This window comes from Brachyistius frenatus, unplaced genomic scaffold (assembly GCF_029030835.1).
Source record: "Brachyistius frenatus isolate BFR_SWC_R1_liver_20210118 unplaced genomic scaffold, ASM2903083v1 Contig_111, whole genome shotgun sequence".
Lineage (NCBI taxonomy): Eukaryota > Metazoa > Chordata > Actinopteri > Embiotocidae > Brachyistius > Brachyistius frenatus.
In genome coordinates, this window is record NW_027210710.1 from 833,914 (window position 1) to 853,579 (window position 19,666).

The 19,666-nt window shown below is 40.1% G+C and overlaps 1 protein-coding gene across 5 annotated transcripts in view; it reads left to right on the forward strand.

Annotated features, from left to right (window-relative positions):
• Positions 1 to 5,718: 5,718 nt before the first annotated feature.
• The window catches only part of raly (RALY heterogeneous nuclear ribonucleoprotein), a 107,396-nt gene continuing 93,448 nt past the window's right edge, over positions 5,719 to 19,666 (forward strand). For 2 of the 5 annotated variants that reach the window (XM_069712653.1, XM_069712655.1), the window contains exon 1: positions 6,065 to 6,242. The gene's annotated coding sequence lies outside the window, so the exon portion shown is untranslated. Of the gene's footprint in view, positions 5,780 to 6,064; positions 6,243 to 19,666 lie in introns of those variants that run through there. The other 3 variants (XM_069712652.1, XM_069712651.1, XM_069712654.1) reach the window with 3 other exon arrangements.

Genomic DNA, 19,666 nt, shown 5'->3' on the forward strand with positions numbered 1-19,666 from the left:
ATTTAAAACCAAATTCATCATTCAGTCCATCCGTGGAGGAATATTTCTGCGGAATTTAAGATCTGTTGAGCTTCTCTCGATTTTTTTCCTGCGAAAAAAGGCTGACACCGGTGGGATCTCCACAGGACCTCAGTCTGCCTGCAACCGGGCGAAGAAGACCTTCTGAAAGGTCAAACTGATGGAGATCAATGCAGGACGACTGAAACAACCCATTTACTTTACTTGATTTTTGGGGTTTTACCTCATTTGGTGCAACAAATAACCTAAAAGACCCCAAAATGACCACTTAATGTGCATTATTCTGTTGTACATGTAGAAATATTTAAGTTCAATGGTCACCAGCCTCCTTCTCTAAACTCTGCATGTGTTCCCACCAATCTATTTTCAGGATGTTTTTTTTATATATAAGCCTGAATACAGTTCTCCTCCTGCCTGAGAATCTAAAGTGCCTCCCACACCTGTCACCCCTCAAAGAAGCAAACAGCGGTGGGTATTAAAGTGGATTAAAGCCATAAAGTGAGTACCTTTCCTCAGCAGACGTAGCCCACTTTGCTTGCACAACATTTCCTCAGCCCATTAACCACTAAAGTTGCCGCCACCGACATATTTTTGGGAGAACAGTAACTTTGCTAGGAAGCTTTTAGGGAAGAGAAAACGAAGGTGTAGGATTTCCTGTCTGATCCGCGCAGTGTTTGTGTAAAATGTGCTAATTGGGGCTAACCGAGGAGAGGAGATAATTATGTCTCCATCCAAATCTGTCGGCGCTTTCGACTGCAGGATCTGCTGTTGTTGCAAGAGCAAAGTGTAGCTAAAGTGCAGGATGTGGAGAAGTAAGTTAAGCAAAGGACAATGTGAATTTTTTTAATTAAAAAATAATAAATATATTATATACACAATAGACAATGGGTGAAAAGGCCTGGAAATTTTTTTAATTGGTAAATAATTTAATGCAAAAGCTATGAAACAAGAGGCGGTTTAGGGTCAAGGAGAATTCATAGTGTTTACTGCACTGTTTTTGGACACATGAAAACACATTTTTGGGGAAACCTGGATTTGAATGTGTTGTTTAAAGTTGCAACACATTTCTGTGTGGTTAAGTTGCGATGTCTAAATTGTTTTATTTTTCTTTACATTTTCTATATTTAGTAGTGTTTTTCTTCATTTTCAAATGTGTTGTCAATGTGTTGCTCACTGTGTCCATTTTTTTTTTTTTTTTTGGATGGAGTGTCTTTTTTAATGCTGCAGTTGCATTGAAAAATTGGCAAAAATTGTTTTCTTCTTTTGGTTGTTTTATTTTGCAGCGTACTAAGCCTTAATGGTTGCTGCACAAACTACATGCACAACAGTAGACGGATCATCATATGTAAAGAAGAACAGAAAAGAAAAGAAAATATTTTTCTAATTTCCGTGTACAGTACATCCGCAGAAATCACAAACTTCACTGACACCCACAGCTGTTGCATTGGATGGTGAAATGTAAACTCGTCTTGTTAGAAGTCTCAGAGGACTTCAGCACACACCTGTTCTCACTGCTGCTTCCTGCAGAAAAGTGTCATTTGGAGGAGCTGAAGGTCTGTTTCATTTTCTGTTTGGCAGTAACGATTGAGAAAAACATTTGTTAAAACTTGTATTATTTTGACTATTAATTACAGCGTCACCATCAGGCCAATTAGAATTATATTTCATGGGAAGCATTAACACATTATGTCCAGTAATGGTGTCCAGTTTCAAGTCTTGACTTGATTCCAAATCACGTCAAACTGAGCATCTGCATAAAATGGCCCACACTTAAATTAATCAATCAATGTCATATTTTTGAGTTTTGAGATATTAGTTTTCTTTGGTATTGATGGTGCTCCCCGTTGGTTAGAATCAACAAACATAAACCAAAAATATCTACAATGATGATTGGATAAATCGTTAATAAGTTATGGTAAATTTCCTGCCGAGCTCCACCCTTGGTGACAATTTTTATATATATATATATATATATATATATATATATATATATAAGTATATATCTTGCCCATTAATAATAGAATTGTCTATCTCAGTCCTGCAAGGGTGCGCACCAAATTTTAAAGTCGAAGGCCTTGTTTGTTCTGCACATTGAGGCGGAATTGTGTGTCAAATGTCAAGTCATTTGGACGTACAGTGTGGGGGTTGAGGCCTTTTTCACCTTTTGTGTTTTTTTAATTGCAGCGCCACCATCTGGTTGATTGGGCTCATTGGAATCACTCGCACATCATTTCCAGTTTACATGGCCCCACGTTTCTTGGTTTGAGTCTGAGTTGGACTTAAGTGAAATGGGTTCATACTCTGTCCTTGCCTGACCAGCTTTGGTGGGCAGTATTTATGATGCAGGCGCAACATCTCAGTATGTCTCCAGTGTGGTGCATTTGAAAAAGTCAGGCTTTACCCTGCAGAAAAAGTTGAACCTGCCTCATTTCGCAGCAACACGGTGCAACATCATCCTGCAGTGTAGTGCATCGGCCAATCACACTGGACAGCTCCCCGGTGCTGAAAGTAGCTCTAACAATGTTCACTTGTCACAAAATGATGACCAGATGATGATTTCTTTTTTTTTTTTTTTTCTAAAGTGACAGTGTGCTTATAAAGAAAACAGCTTGTGTTGTCTGTGATGTTTTGAAGTTTGGATTTGATGCTTTCCTACATCTTTATCAGAACAGTAAAGATCGCAGCAGCTGGGCTGCATTAAGTTCTCTGCACACATTCTGGCTGCAAATAATGTCAAGATGGTGGCGCCCCTATCTGCCTTTGTGTTTCATATTTTATTCAGTCCAATTTAGATCTTTGAAATTTGACAAATATCAGCAGTTTAACCGTATCTGAGAAGCACATATGCCTGACATTTCGAGATTTAATTCTTCTTGTACTAGGGTTTCAGCCTTAATATCACTTTTGTGGCCCTTTTTTGTTGTTTATTTCATATTTTTGACAGCATATTAAGGCATCATTTTCTGTGAAACAGATTTGTGTTGCTTCAAAATTTGGGTTGGAATTTAATGACTAAGGAAAAATGTTAGTCCTGAGGCCGGACCAGTTGAGAATAATTGTTTTAGATCATGTTAGCGCTGAGAGTCACGTGATAACTTTCTGTAGGTTCATCAGTACGAGTGAAAGAAGCCCCATATTTAATTGAAAATCGACCAAAGAGAACATCTAAAATTCCAAAACAGAGACATTTTATAGTTTAATAAAAAAATGTAAATTTAATGTTTATTCATTTTGAGTTTGATGCCAGTAACACGTTTCAAAAAAGTTGGAACAGAGTAAAAAAAAAAAGAGTGGAAAAAGTGTGTAAAAACCCGTTGGGCATCTCACAACTAATTAGGTTAATTGGGAACAGGTCAGTAACATTATTGGGTATAGACGAGCATTTCAGAGAGGCGGAGTCTCTCAGCGGTGAAGATGGGGAGCGGTTCATCACTTTGAAAGACTACATGGGCAAATGGTGCAACAATTTAAAAAATAATGTTTCTCACTATAAAATTGCAAAGAATTTGAGCATATACTTTTCATAAAACAATACAAATTTCCCAGTTTCAACATTTGATATATTGTCCTCATCATATTTTCAATCAAATATGTGATTTGCAAACCATAACATTGTGTTTTTATTCATATTTTACTCAGAGTTGTAAAATATTCGCTGTTATTAGTATTTTTAGACGCGTGAATGCTTAAGTGAACTGTTTATTGACATTTTACGGTTTTTATATCAACATTTCTTACTTTACATAATTATACAACTCTATCCTTCAGCTAAAAACAAGCCAGAGGAAAATGAGACATTTGGTAGCGGCAAACTTCGGATGCCATTTTGACCTCATCACTCCAATTACAGCTGTCTGCTTTTATTCTCTCCATGAACCCGAATGTGTAAACCACTGGGGTCCTGCTCCTTCTCGCCATCTGGTTTTTCCTCTCTCTGCCTTTGCGATCAGACAGTCTTGTATCTTTCACTCTCTCTCTCTCTCTGTATTGTTTACTTTCTCCTCTGCTCTCTCTCTCCAGCTTTTCACGGTTTCTCTTTCTTGCCCTTGACGGAGACAAACGGAGAAACGAGCAGCACAACAAACCAAAACAACCCTTTTTCCTCTTCGCGTTGCCTCCGTCTAAGCTGCTGAAATGCTTTCATAGATGGCTGCATGTTTGTGTGTGTGTTTGTGTGTGTTTGTGTGTGTTTGTGTGTCTGTGTGTGTCTATCTGTGTGTGTGTACATGTGAACACGAGTCGCTCATTTTTTGTTGGGCTTTTAAAAGAATGTGGAGACTTTTGAAACTTCACCCATGTCAAGAAAAACAACAAAAAAAAGCTTTTAATGCTCCGAGTCCATAAAGTCTCTCCAGCGGGTTTTGTTGTGAAGTAAACAAGAGTAAACAGTACGATGCAGAGAGGACACACGCTGTACAGGCCCAGAGAGGAATATGAGATGCTGTGATTTGCTGTGATAAAGTGGTTTTGGGGATTATCTCTGTATTATCAACATTATTTCAATAAGAATAAATATCACTAGGAGTGGAAAACAATTCATTAAAGTGAGGACAGTTTAACTTGAAACATTTCATTAGACAAGCAAATGAAATGAGAATTTCCCAGATGGATGCAGGAGATAGGACAGGAGGTGGAGATGCTGGAGGTGGTGGAGTGGAGTATGCGGATTTCAAAATTTGTGTTCATGTAGCGCCAAATCACAACACAAGACATCTCGAAGCACTCAAGACAAGAACCAAACAAAATCCCACAAGAGAGACAGCTGGGAGGAAAAAAAAAAACGTCCCTTTTACGGGAAGAAAAAGTTCCGTCAGTCGGAAAGAAAAACTCCCTTTTGACAGGAAGAAAACCGTACAGCAGTTTGTTGAGATCTGGTCGCTCTTTGCTTGTACAGTCCTGCAATTCATTTGATTTAAATACTAGAATTTTACTATCAAGATTTTTTTTATGTCAGTGTGAAAGTCATTAACTTGCTGAACATTCATTGTACACTAATTTCACGTTAACTTCAAAACTATTAACGCTTGTAATATATATATATATACCAGTGTCCTACCTTTAGAAGTAAAGTCCTTCTTCTCCGTCCAGTGTTTTATGTCCATGATCGTCTCACGTTAGAACTTTGCTGTTACGTCGTCCTCCATTGTGAAGAACCAGACGTGAAGAAAAACCTTGTCGGTGAGCATTTTCTTCACCGCTGCCTGCACAAAGACATTCGCAGTATTTGCATATGATTTCCATAAAGCATCACAAACTGTGCTGCCAAAGCTGCATTAGTTACACCGACCCGTCATTCCTCCCATGACTCATATCGGTTGCAACATGCATCCTTTAAAAGGTGACTCATGAAGGTTTGCTTTAGAAAAATCCTCGAAATGCCTTTAAAGGACTCCAATTTAAGAGTATTTAAAAAACAACAACACCAAATACCTTTACCCTCAAATCATCTCCCCTACATAATTGAATATTGACAAATGGATTCAGGTCACCTCTAAAAGGAAGTCGAACATTCCGAAATCCAGAGCAGGAAGTAAATGGACGTAAACAACCAAGATGGCTGACGGTGAGACTGACATCACATCTAAAAGTGTGTGAGACTATTTGGAGCTCCACATTTTTCCACATTCATAGTTTGTTTTCACGGAGGAGGTCGAAAATGGAGGAGTCTGTAAAGTTGTTTTACGTCATCTGAAAGGAGCACAGCTGATTGGACAGCGCCCCTTTGTTTTAAATTGGAAGAACCCGCCAACAAGCAAGACAGGTGAGTTAACGTCGAGCAGAACTGCAGTTTACGACCTCTGGTGATCAAACAAAATGAAGCGGAATAATGTTTTAATGATTACCAGTTATGACAAAAAAAACAACAACAACAACAACAAAAATCGCGCTATTTCAGTAAACTCCTTTTAAGAGCCTCTTCGGCGCTTTTACGTATTTTGATCAAGGTGCCAAATTACGCACGGATCATTCCGGTGGCCGCTCTGCTCTGCTGCCCGGCCTCCCTCCCTTCCTCCCCCCCTACTTGCCAGTGCTCAGTGGTTCGCTCCAGTCGGCACGCTGCTGCTGCTGCTGCTGTTGTTCATCTGCCAGCAACCCCTCGGCCGACGCGCAGTCGGAGCTTCAGTCCGGTTACCGCGCGCACGCCGAGCCTCGCCGCCTCGCACGTCGTCTGCTCTCCTTCAGCCTCCTTTGAGCGTTTTTTTAAAAACCTCCTCCGGTGGAAGGTCAGTCATCTCCTCTCCTCTTTCTTTCCGCTCTTTGCTGGCTTTGGTTTGCCCTCTTTTATTTTTATATATATATGTATATATATATATATATATATATATATTTTTTTTTTTTTTTTTTTGCAGTGATTTTTTTTTTTGGATGGATTTCTCTGTTGGTTTCTTTACCGGAGCTTTTCCTCGCTGCTTTTCGGTATCCGGTGCTAATCTCCTGTCTTCTCTTGTGTTTATTTACAGTTTCTTTCCTTGTCTTTAAAATCTGTTTCCTCTTACAAGATTTATTTTGATTTTCGTGCATTTTCTTCTTCTTCAGTTTCCTCTCCTTCATCTCAATCATGCAATTTGACATTCTTTTCTTTTTCTTTTTTATGAACGCTGAAGGGGGATTTTAATGTCTTTTAAAAACCTGGCTGTTGAGCATGCAGTAAGCCATGCTGGAGAGATGATGATGATGATAATGATGATGGTGGTGGTGGTGGTGATGATGATGATGATGATGATGATGATGATGTTGGGCAGGTGTTGCACGGACAGATGATGATGATTTTCCACGAACTGTGCTCGTGTTTCTGATGGGAATGTTTTTGCGATGTCAGTTGTGAATCTCGGTCACTGTGTGTGTGTGTGTGTGTGTGTGTGTGTGTGTCTTTGTACACACACACACACACACACACACACACTTCAGCCTGTTTCGCTGTCGGTCCTCGTGAAGTGGACCAGGAGGAGCTGACAGGCCGGGTGTGTTCCTCTGTCACGTCCTCTTCTGTGTTTCTGATGTTTAACTTGAACAGACTTTCCTTCTTGATTTTATTTTTTTTTTTTTTTTTTTACAGGATCGAACCTCGCTGCATGCTGAGGGTGTTTTTTGTTTGTTTTGTTCTTGTAAACCTCCAGTCTGAACTTTGCCATTTCAAGATTGTGTTGTGGCATTTGCTCGTTGTATATATGAAAATAATGCATTGACTATTTCAATTCAAATTTAAAGGAATAATGGAGATAGTGGCTGCTGCTCCTCTTCGGTTTTGGTCTGTTGCTTCAAAATGACAGATTATCCCTTTAACAAGGTTCAAAGTTAAAATAGCTAAAAGAAGACGTAAAACATACCTAAGAATTAAAAAAGACAGAATTAAAAAAGACAAAAACAGAACAGCAGAAACCAGCAAACAAAAACAAAATTGCTTATGTAAAAATAAAAATTGAAATATATGATTGAAAATAAATGTGAAATAACAAGAGACAGATTCATTAACAGGCTTCATAAAAGGAGAATATTGAACCTATTTTCTCAGAATTAGGGCGGGGTCACGACTTCTCCAAAATGGCCGTGTTCACGCCCACATTTTCAAAGTTTTAGCAAACTAAAACTTCTGCTAGAGTTCTGCAATTATGTTCGATGCAGCCGCAGAGAATCGAGCAATTCAACTTTAAATAATTAGCTCCTGAATGCTGTTAGAAGCTGGCCGAATTCCCAGATGTAAAATTACTCTTTTTTAAAAAAAATTTTTTAATAACAGTTGTGCTTCTTTGTCACATTTTTTTTTTAAAGTTGTAAAATAAGAGGAGGAAACTAAACGATAACAAACGTAAGAACTGAGTGAATTTATGAACACAGATCCTCCATATACACACAAAAAAACAAACATCTGTATTTTTAGAAGCCATGCAGCTTCATGTATGCTTTCATTCCATTGCTCATGAATAAATAAACATTTTTCACTCATCGACATTCCTGTCACGGGAGAAATAAAAGGTGAACGACTTATGGTCGCTGGTGGTGGTTTGAAACTGTCCAACTGTTGTTGTTGTTTTCCTGGTAGCTGCTGTGGTTTGTGTTTGTGTTTGTGTTTTTTTCCCCCGCCTCTCTTACTCAAGTGAATTTGGTTGGACTGAATCGTTTTAGGATGTTTGCCGGAGGTCAGTGTGTTCCGATAAAATTTTAAAGCCACGATATATTGTTAAAATGGCCCCCCTCCCTCCCCCCCAAACAAACAAAAAAAAAAAATCACTGGTGTTGCAGGTTTAAAGCCAAACCTTGAAACTCAGTTCAGACCAAACCAAAGAGCTGATTTGAAACTTTCAATTCTCCAGTTTGCAAGAAACCCGCGAGACGAAGGAGCACCGACACAGCAACGACTCTCTGTTGGTTTTTTAACTGCCGCCTTTTCAGGCTTTCCACCCTAAGATATCATTTGTAATGTCATAAAACAGAAATAAGGAAATTGATCATGAGTTACCTTCAGATGTTGCATTTCAAGTAGTGATGAAACGATGAAAACAGTTATTTTTTTAAAATGAGAATATGGAGAATTGTTGAGGTGCCCATGAGTGTTTTAAATGGACTCAGCGGTTGTTTGAATAAACTGATTCATTTGAGCAGATCGGTTGTTGAAAGAGTTTGACGTTATAACCTGCTGACACACAACTACTGCTCGGCACCTCGACTTCCTCACCTCGCTCTGTTGCATTCACACACGGTGGATGTGGGACGGAAGGGTTAACCAGGTCGAGCAGTATCCCGGAGCTGTACGACCCGCAGGGCCGTTATTACCAAGACAATGGGCAGCTTATCCATGATATTGTTTTTTCCGTGCTGTGTTTGACTTGTTGCTTTGCGACGCGTCCTGGTGATCCTGTTGGTCCTCTGTTGGTCCTCTGTTGGTCCTCTGTTGGTTCTCTGTTGGTTCTCTGTTGGTCCTCTGTTGGTCCTCTGTTGGTCCTCTGTTGGTTCTCTGTTGGTCCTCTGTTGGTCCTCTGTTGGTCCTCTGTTGGTCCTGTTGGTCCTCTGTTGGTCCTCTGTTGGTCCTCTGTTGGTCCTCTGTTGGTCCTGTTGGTCACATGAAGCGCTGCAGCACCAGTGTGTTTTAAGTTTAAGACCATTAACATCGAAGCAACTGACACCTGCAACTATGGGATGGTCCCTTAAAAAGATGAATGCTGAGCTTTTACAGAGCTTTTAAGACTGTTTTAGGTAATTGTTTTGGTTTTACCACAAGTTTACTGTGGTTCTCAGCATCGACAATCAGCTGTGCATTTACAAAACCCACAGACCGCACAGAAAATAGACCTCCCTACCATAAACCCGTCTCTCAATGTAAAATCAAACTTTTATTTTGCCTTGTTTGACTTCTAAATGGTTCAATTCACACTGTGAATGCTGTTGTCGGGTGAAAAGCTTTCATGTGCAAAATGAAACTCGGAAACATATCCATAATGCTGCATAATAAGGTTCTTTGGGCATTAATCGGAAAGGCTTTGAGAGCGTTTTTACGAGCGAACAGACTGAAGATGGCAATGTGTTTAAAATATAAACTCACTGTATTGATGCGGGCATGTTTGAAGCCCAGGAGAGAACATGAATTTCAAATCCAGTACAGATTCATGAGTTTTTGAAAGCTTTTCAGGTGCCAAAACGCTGCAGAACACTTTATTACAATAAGAGGAATGAATATCGTAGAAGGAGCGAGCACAAAGTGTGTTTTATTGGCCCACAGAGTGCAATAACATTGTTTTGTGGCAAAAGTAGAGGCAGGTTAAGATATTTTTTCACTGGACAGCCCTCCATTTTTCTTAAGAGACCTGAGTGCAACACACAAAATGAATGAGTGTTTTTTTTCTTTTTTTCTTCGCGATGTGCGTAAAAAACCTTCAGATCAGTTGAAAGCAGAAAAATGATGAAAGGTTCTGACGACAGCGACAGTAAAACTGTTGAATTTAGCAAAGTACAAGGAGACACAGCTCGAGTGACACAATAAAAGCTGTTGGAGCTACAACAGTGAAAATGAGACGCTCACTCACTGAGACACATTCACATCGTGTTTCACTGCTTATGTTCAGGCTGCTGTATTGATAGAAAGGAGACAAATGAAAATGGATAAATAAATACTATTCAAGATTTCAACTTGGTTGTGTTCATTATTTGGTGCCTCTGTACAGATAATGAGTAGATATTGCTGCACTTTGACTAAATTTGTAGAAACTCATTAGTTTTTGTGCTCTGCAGCGTTGTGGATTTTTTTTAAAAATTTTAGCTGTATACTTGTGAGTCAGTGTTGTTGAACTTGTCGATTCTACATTGCAAAAAAAAAAAAAAAATCGATCGGTTTTTGTTGCTTATTTGTTGTTTTCTGCAAAAAATGAATATTTCTGATTAGGCAAGAAATCAATTGGGAATTAAACTGATCATGAAGTTCCCATATGAATTTTTCTCATGAAAATGTTTACATATAAAGACCCTCCAGGGAAAATCAAGTTTTTATATGCTTGAAGACATAGGTGTGAAATACTTCAACGCCATGGCTGAGCATTTCTGTTTTGGGACGAGTGCTTGGTATCGTTACAAAAAAAGCGTTGGACCTGATTCCGAGACTTCGACACAAGTTCCCGAATGAAATTTGTCAATGTTAATATTATAAAATCCTTTTTCAGACTAATTTTTTTTTACAAATCTTAAGTTTTATTGCAAAGTGTAACCCAGAGCGTTTTCTGATATTCCCTTAACGCCTCATTGTCTCACGTCAAACCTAAAGACTATAGAAAAGTGGACGTAGCTTCCGGGTCTGAAAAATGAGGCTTAGATACCTTAAGCTAGTGTGTGCTAGCCTCCGGCTCCATAGACTCCCATTCAACTTCTCTCATCAAATACAAAGAAAAGAAGATTCAAAAAGACCTGTTTTTGGGGGCGTGTCTGTTTGATTGACAGGCCTGTGGTGCAATCAGGTTGCAGCTATCGGTAGGTGGGATGTAGTATTGTCGGGTTTCCAAACAGATCAGTCAGATCCACCGCTGGCTCCTCCCCCATCTCGCCCAAATATGGTCACTTCCTGCTCCAAACGGCACAAAATCCGAACTCGAGGCTTCATAACGGCTGTTCAACAAACCGGCGGGTCGACGTCGCTGCTGGTTGCCGCTTTGTCAAAACACCTATTTATCAATTTGGATTTGGCGTTGCGATGAACCTTTTGTTCCTCTTAACTCGAGCATGTGAGCTTCGTCGGGTTATATACGGATTTACATTGTCGAATTCAGTTCACAGTTTATAACCCAACGAGTTTTGCCATCAAACACAAAACCCCAAATATCCCGCAGCTCGTTCGCTCTCGATCTGTTTTAAACCATCGAACTTTGCCGTCAGACGGCGGCGACGTCGATCGTACCGACTGCAGATGTGCAACTTTTCCAAGCGATGACCCGGATGTCCGTCGGTTTCTGTTTGATTCTCCGTTGCAGGAGAGCTGGAGGGTGAATTTCAGGTTTTTGGGTTCACAGCTGCCTTCTCTTCTCTTTCTAGCGCCGGATTTTTTTGCGTAGCTCACAGGAGGGGGATCCGGTTATAGAAACACCGATTTTTAAAACTCTGTCCTTCATTTTTTCTAAGCGACAGATTTGGCATTCATTCATTTTTACCTTCCTATTCTCTGTAGTAATTTCCTTGTGGAGTAACAAATGCGGAATGAATCATGAAGAAAACACCAGGTGTTCACTTTTGGAAAAAAACAAGAAGAAGAAGAAAGAAACAGTTGTGTTGCATGTTCCATTTTAAATGGAATCCAATACTGCGTGTTTACACTGTGTTGTACGATGCTAATGCGTGAATACTGGCGGTTGATGACGACCCACCAGGAGCTCAAGGTAATTTCGAGCTTGGTAATTTGCTGGAGCCGAAACAAACCACACGTCTCCTGTTGCGAATAGATTGAAGAAAACAGATTTTCCCTCAGACAAAATTTGCTTCTGAATTTTTACTTCTCATTCAACATGCATCTTCATTTTGTCAGAGGAGCCCCTTTGGTGGTGTTTTAGCATGTTCGTGTTGAGCGTGTTCGTGGCTGCCGGCATTTTCCTTAAAACGACGTACGATGTGCCGATTGTTTGAGGGTACGTGACCAAACCGGAACTAATTTCAGACCTCAAAATGTAGGGCGAGTTGGAGTCTGAAGACCAGACTTTGTTGATATTAATTTATGAAGGCCTTATTTTTATGCCTCTACAAATATCAGTCGATGTTCCCATTTAACTCTACACTAACCAGTCATCTTTTTTTTTTTTTTTTTTTTTTTTTTTACATCTTGAACAGAACAAACTTCAAAATTTAAAGCACTGGTCCCTTGAAGTAGCTGAAAAATGTATTTGTTTTTTGCCTCATCATGACCAAATCTATTTTTGCTGATTGCAAATTAAAAGCACAGTCCACCCACTTTATTTCTGCTGCGGCTTTTCACAAGAAATTGCGATTTGATTTACAGAATTTTATGTTTTTTTTATGCAATAAAATTTGTGTGAATTTGCAAAGTTGCAACTTTTTTTTGTTTTTCAAACTACTACCTAATAAGGGCTCGCCTGTAATCACTTCCTGTGAGCATACTGCACTTCACAGAAATATTTTAGTTCTAATATTTTTGTATATTTTTTTTAACTTAGAAAAATATGGACTTAAAGTTATAAACAATTCTAAACAAAGACGAAGCTTTTCAAAACAGTCTCTGACTGTCATATATAATTCAGAGGTGACATATTGTGTAGAAATAAAGGCTTGAAATGTTTCTTAAATAATTCATGGAGGGACTGAATAATTGAGCATCTTCCATATAATCTTATGACGTGACAAAAGTTATCACTAAAAAATGCATCCTTTGCTCCTTTGTCATTTCCTTCTATTTTTTATTTCACCCTGCACTCCACACCGGACGGCTCGTGCCGTTTCATTTTATCGCTCTCCAGATACGTTCTGCTTCATCATGTGACGATCACCGACCGAGGCGGCGGCCCGCATCGCCAACAGCGAGCCGACGCCCGTCTTTGCGTTTTCAACTTCCTTCTGCAAGCAACAAACTTCCTGCCGGCACGTTTCCCAAATAGGTGCAAAAAGTGTCTCTCTTTGGGCATTTTTTATGTCGTTACTGGATAGCTGGAGCGGAAAATTGGCAGCCAATGAGGGGAGAAAGAAGAGAGGAAGGACTTCCAGAAAATGTAGAGATGTAGAAACCCAAAAGGATGATTTATCCAATGAGCTCTCTCCTCAGCATCATATATTCCTTTAGAGACAATAACTTTATGCTGAATTACACACACACACACACACACACACACACACACACACACACACACACACACACACACACACACACACACACACACACACACACACACACACACACACACACACACACACACACACACACACACACACTTCACCACAACCTCACAACTCCATGGAGACCAACTGTGGCCCACTAACACTGACACACATCAGTGGGGAGCTGAAGGGGGGTTTGACTGTGACACACTTTCACACACACACACACACACACACACACACACACACACACACACACACACACACACACACACACACACACACACACACACACACACACACACACACACACACACACACACACACACACACGTACATTAAGCCTTCTCTTCCCCAGAGACACACTCAGTTTATGGGCATAGTTTACTGCAGGTATGTGGAGGTGTAGCACACAAAGCAGCTGCGGGTTTACTGGTAACCTGAAACTGGGAGACCGAAATTCTAATATTTTTTAAATGATATGATACATGAGATATTCTGCTCGGATAGTTTATTTATTAAAAAAAAAAAAAAAAACAGCCAAATGTGAAGATTTGTTGGGTGTTTATTTGAAAACATTACAATTCAAAGTAAAGTGAAAAAAGAAACCCATCTGTAGTTCTAACATTGCCACAAAAAGCTGTTGTGGTTTGTGCAATTTATTGCGCAATGACATGACGCAACTTTCCCCTGTTTTTACCAACAACTTGTTGTAATGCGTTACTCCCGTCAGAAGGGGGCGGTAATGGACCTAAAAGCTGTAAACGGAGATGAGCTGCAGTACAAATTCTGCAAGGAAAGTTGTGACGACCAGTCCAATTTTAATCGAATAGTTTAGAGCAACAAATTTGAATAGTAATTTAGTTTGAAACGTCCATCCGTGATTCAAGCAACTTGCAAGTTGGCAGAGTTGCGGACAACCTGCTTCATCTCTCGAGCCACAGCAGCCCCCCGACTGACCTTCATACCGCCGTAGAAACAATTCGGTAAACATTTCTACAAAATGCACAAACAGCCAAGACCTTGAAATAAATTATTTTATTCTGAAACTTAAAAAAAAAGATTTGATTATAATTTCAGTTGCCATCAAAAAGTAAAAGAGCGTTTCTTTATTGATTAATAGGCAGACTTATTTGCTGGGAGAAGACCGGTCCCGACTGGGTTTATTGCATGGTGGGTTAAAGAAGTGAATGTGTTACTACTTTTGCATATTCGAGCTCAGCGAGTTCAGATTTCTGTCTTTTTTCCCGTTATTGTCAGGGCAGTCTGCACACATCGGTTTGAAGAAAACTCCATCAAAGCGCTTTCATCTGTCAAAAAGAATGTTTAATTTTCTTGACATGTTTTATCAATCAGGATCTCGTTGTTACGAGTACGAACTGTTTGGAAAAAGCAATGTTTTTGTTGTCGGCTGCCAAAAATACGATTCCTCAGATTCCTTTTTAATGATGGCGTTTTCTTTTTGTTTTTGTTTCGTTGTTTGTGTCTCCTGTGTTTGACTTCCTGACAACAACAGCTCATGAATACACTTCTGTGCACTCGACTGACTGACTGACTGACTGAAGTACTTTGGTGGACTGGTTGTTTACTGACTAGTCGACGGAGCGACTCGTCTGCGTTTCTGTCTTCCGTTCGTCAGCATCTTCTCTATTTTCTTTTACTTTTTACTCTCCTCATATTCTCGAGCTCTTTTCTGGCTTCGCCCCAAAATTTTCCAACCAAAATCTCATTAATGCAAATTTGCTGTGCTCTCTGGCATTGCTTCATTCACATCCTCCCTGTGTGTGTGTGTGTGTGTGTGTGTGTGTGTGTGTGTGTGTGTGTGTGTGTGTGTGTGTGTGTGTGTGTGTGTGTGTGTGAGTGTAAGTCAAGAGGAGTCCTGACATTTCAAAACTCTGCCACATCCCTGATTCAGCAGAAACACAGAAACAGATGGAGATACCCTCCTCCTCCTCCTCCTCCTCCTCTTCCTCTTTCTCCTCCTCTCTCCATCCTCCCCTCATTGTCCCTTCATCTCCTTTCTTTCTCTTCGTACCTCTCTCCATCTATACTGTCTCGTTTGTCATTTATTTCACTTCATATGTCTGTCAGTTCACTTTAGATTCTGACTTTGTGTGACAAAACACATTCGGAAGAAGAGCATCATTTTTCCAACCTCTAGATCGTTGATAATCAGGGCTGCACGATTCTGGATAAAATACAAATGTTTATTACTTTTATTTACTGGATGTGGAAGAGAATAAAATAAAAAATATGGTGGTGCCTGATAACGGATCAAAGATATCCTAGTAAAATATTTATAATCTAGATGTTGAGATTAATCAAGGAAGCCTTGTCAATTTCAGATCAGTCGGAGCAATGGAATGCTACTAATGAGTCTAATAAAACACTGACGACTAAAAATGTTCACAAAACAACAGATTAATGATCATTTAGGATCGTTAATGAACCGGATAGATATGATCACATCGTATTCAAACAGCGGGCAAAGCATTTCAATGTGGGCTAGTTTTCCTTTGAGTTGTGCGCGGTCCTTTGAGGTGCATGTCGTTCTCAGCGGGCGGGCAGATCTCGGACGATACCTGCACATCAACTCTGGACGACGGAAAGGCAGCACTCTGTTAGAAGCTTCACGAATCACTGAACGGAAAAAAACAACAACCAACAGCTTCAGTCTCTTGTCATCTCTTTTTTTTTTTAACCTTTGACCCAGTCATTTTTTTGGGTGTTGAGCTGCTGCTCTGCATCACGTTGTGTTGTTGTCGGTTGAGGGAAAGAATTTCAGATTTCAGACTTTTTTGTCGCGTGTTCACTTCCTCAAGACGGACCGTCGCACGCCGGCCGAATTAAAAATGAAAAGATCCATTTGATATTAATAAGATAATAAGTTCCCAACTAGTCAGTGAGGTTATTCAAATGAAGAGGAGTGCGAGACTGATGGCGAAGCAGTTAATTAATAAATAAGCCGTTGCCAATCAGCTAATGTAAGTAAATGTCACTCGAGTGCTCCGACCGAACTTTGTGCAAATGTTGCTCGTGAACTTCAAATAAAAAAAAATCTCAGCACGTCATCATTTTTTATATGCTTCACCTCTAAAAAAGAATATGTTTCCGCAACTATTAATGAGCCTTTAAAATAATGTGATGCTGAGCTGCTGTGCTTCATTTTTCTTAATGTATGTAGGTTATATATTCTACATGAAAAACACGTACTTAAATGTGACTTCACTCGATGCTGTATTTGCATGCGGAATCGAACGGGACACAAACCTGTAGCGTGAAATAGGAATCAAGCTTTTAGTACCGAGCCGTAAATAAAGAAACTAGATGATGAGACGGAGGAGGAAAAGAGAAATGACGAGGTAGAAAAAACAACAACAACAAAGACGGAGAGAAAATAGTGAAACGGGAAAGAGACAATTCCTGGACAGTAAAAAGAGCAAATAGAAGAAGCAAGCAAAGGAGAAGAGCAATCAGAGGGAGTAGTAAGGAGGAGAGAACGTAGAAATGAAAGAGGGGAGTACAGAGGAGGAGAGCTTCTAGAGACTTGTGTGTGTCTAATGACTGATAAAGGGAGGCGGGTGTTAAATTATAGATGCAGCCGAGGTGAAATTTTTATGAAAATGTTACTAAGCCATTCGAAGATTAGTTAAACAACCTCAGACATGACCTGAAAGATAGAGGGACGAAAGGGAGGGAGGGAATGGGAGATAAGAGGAGGGGAGGTAGAGAAGAGGAGGAGGAGGAGGAGGAGGAGGAGGAGGAGACCAGGAGCTGAAGAGGGAAAGGAAAGTAAGTTAAAAGGAGAAGATTCAGAGGTGGATGGAGAGAAGGGAAAGAAAAGATGTATGAAGATTATTCTGATCATTTTTAAAGGCTATCTGACGGTTCACAATGCGTTTTCATTCCTACTTCATTCCGATTTCACAAAGTGTCGCTATAATGCCGCGCTCGGCTCCTTTTGCACGAGAACGAAGCGCAGCACCGCGATTTCCATCGAGCGTGACGAAGCCATAACTAGGAAATATATCGAATTTGGTGTCAAATTTTGTGAAGAACAGAAAGAAGTTGCAGGGAGACAAATCCGGCGAGTGGTGTCGGTACGGAGCTACGAATGCGTCGTTGGGCGAGAACCTTCCGTCAAACGCCTCCGAACATGCCGGTTAAACTCGGTGTTGACAATCTGACTCGGATGGATGAACTCAGGTTGCATAACCCCCTCGAGTGTCAAAGAAAACCCCCTCGAACGTCGCGCAAAGCACTTCGCGTAAACTCGTTGCTTCAATGCCGTAGTTTTTTTTAAAGATCATTCAAGGGTCTCCGCTGCCGATTTCCCCAAGTTTAATAGTCTGTAGTGGAATTGCAAACATGCTCGTACCAGCGGTATCCAAAATATCCGCGAAACTCGGGAGCACTCGCTCGAGGAGGTTTTCGCTTCCAACTGGTCCTCCTCCTGTTTAACCTCCTCAAGTCTAGCGTCAACCTTCGGATCGGTAGCGGTTTAACACGAGTGCAATGTGTTCCTTGTTCAACATCTTAGTGAAGCAATTTAGCCTACAATTCATCACTGGGGAGAAAAATGAATAAATGCAAATTTCACGGCACTCGGTCCAAACGTTGTCACGACTCAAACCCAGAGGCGCCACAGGAGAAGTGAGAAAATAAGAGAGAATTCATCTTCTGGGAAGCAAAATTATCTGTAAATTGTTGTTAAGTTTGGGCCAATTGACAGACGGGAGAAACGTTTGTAGCTGGAACTACAACATCACCGACAAATGGACACCATCCAACCATTTCCTGTTTTGCTTTGTGTTGCTGAGGTGTTGAACAGTCTGCGGGTCGCATGATGGCTGAATAAAAAAATGTATAAGGACTACGTCTCGTGGACTCGAGTGCAATTCAGGCAGAGAGAGAGAGGAGAGAGAGAGAGAGAGAGAGAGAGAGAGAGAGAGAGAGAGAGAGAGAGAGAGAGAGAGAGAGGCGTTAACGAGTGTGTTGGTGTCAGAAGGAAACACTGATTGGTTCATTGTTTTGACCTTCTGCTGCTTAACTGATAACCAGCTAATTAATATGACCCTGCCCCCCTCCCCCACACACACACACACACACACACACACACACACACACACACACACACACACACACACACACACACACACACACACACACACACACACAGCAATGCATATCAGCTTTATGTGATGGTGTATAATGTACAACCTTGCAGAACCTGGTACACATTGTAAAGTGTGTGTGTGTGTGTGTGTGTGTGTGTGTGTGTGTGTGTGTGTGTGTGTGTGTGTGTGTGTGTGTGTGTGTGTGTGTGTGTGTGTGTGTGTGTGTATACAGTCTAATTACACTCCCGGGCATTATAAGTTATTTGCATTAAAAACACCGCCGCTGGCTAATTCCCATTTAACAACATTCTTTTTTTTTTGTTGTAATTATCTGTTTAGCATTGACTGTTGTCTTGTTTCTTGGACAGCGAGCTAATTAGCTGGAGACTCAGCTGTTCCACATGATTTAACACCCCCCCAAAATTAGCATGAAAAAAAACCTATATGCTGCATTAAAATAGAAAAAAAAAAGTCAACTTTATAAAATGTAATGTAGTTAAGAAACAGAACATTCTGTCTACCCAAAGGCAGGTTGTTTGAAGAGTTTTATTTTTTTTTATAAATCCCTGAATTGATGCACTCGAACATTTACACAGGAAAATATATTTGTCTGAGCCAGTCGTGTACACGCTAATGTTCAAAAATGTATGAGCTTTCTTATGTCTTGCAGTCCTTTTTCCATTACACTATGGTCTCGAAAGTTTAAATTACATTCAGCAAATGGAACAAGGCTTCATACAAAATACGATGTAGTAGTCATTTAGCGTCAGGATGCACTCTGAGAATAATACCAGCTAATGGAGCTTTGGTTTCTTTTAGATGTTACACAGAAACCTACATTTAAAGTAAAAAAAAGAAAAAGATAGTTAATGATATTTTGCACAGAAACAAATCCTAAATATAAAGACACTAAGACTTTAGGTAGCTGTGGACTACACTCAATCGCACCATCACCGTTTGCACAAGGTGCAATTGCACCATTGTTTTGGTGTATATGTGTTTTTTAGTTGTATATATGTCTATTTATGGTTTTTATATGCCTTTCATGTCTGTTTCTGTGTTTGTACATTGAGAGAGAAGTTACAACTGGAGTCAACTTCTTTGTATGTGTAAATATACTTTCCAATGAAGCTGATTCTGATTCTATCAGATAAAACAATAAAAACGACTCTAAAAGGCCGAGTTTTGAATCATTTTGGGAGTTTGAGTAGGTCGGTGTCGCCACAAATGTGTTT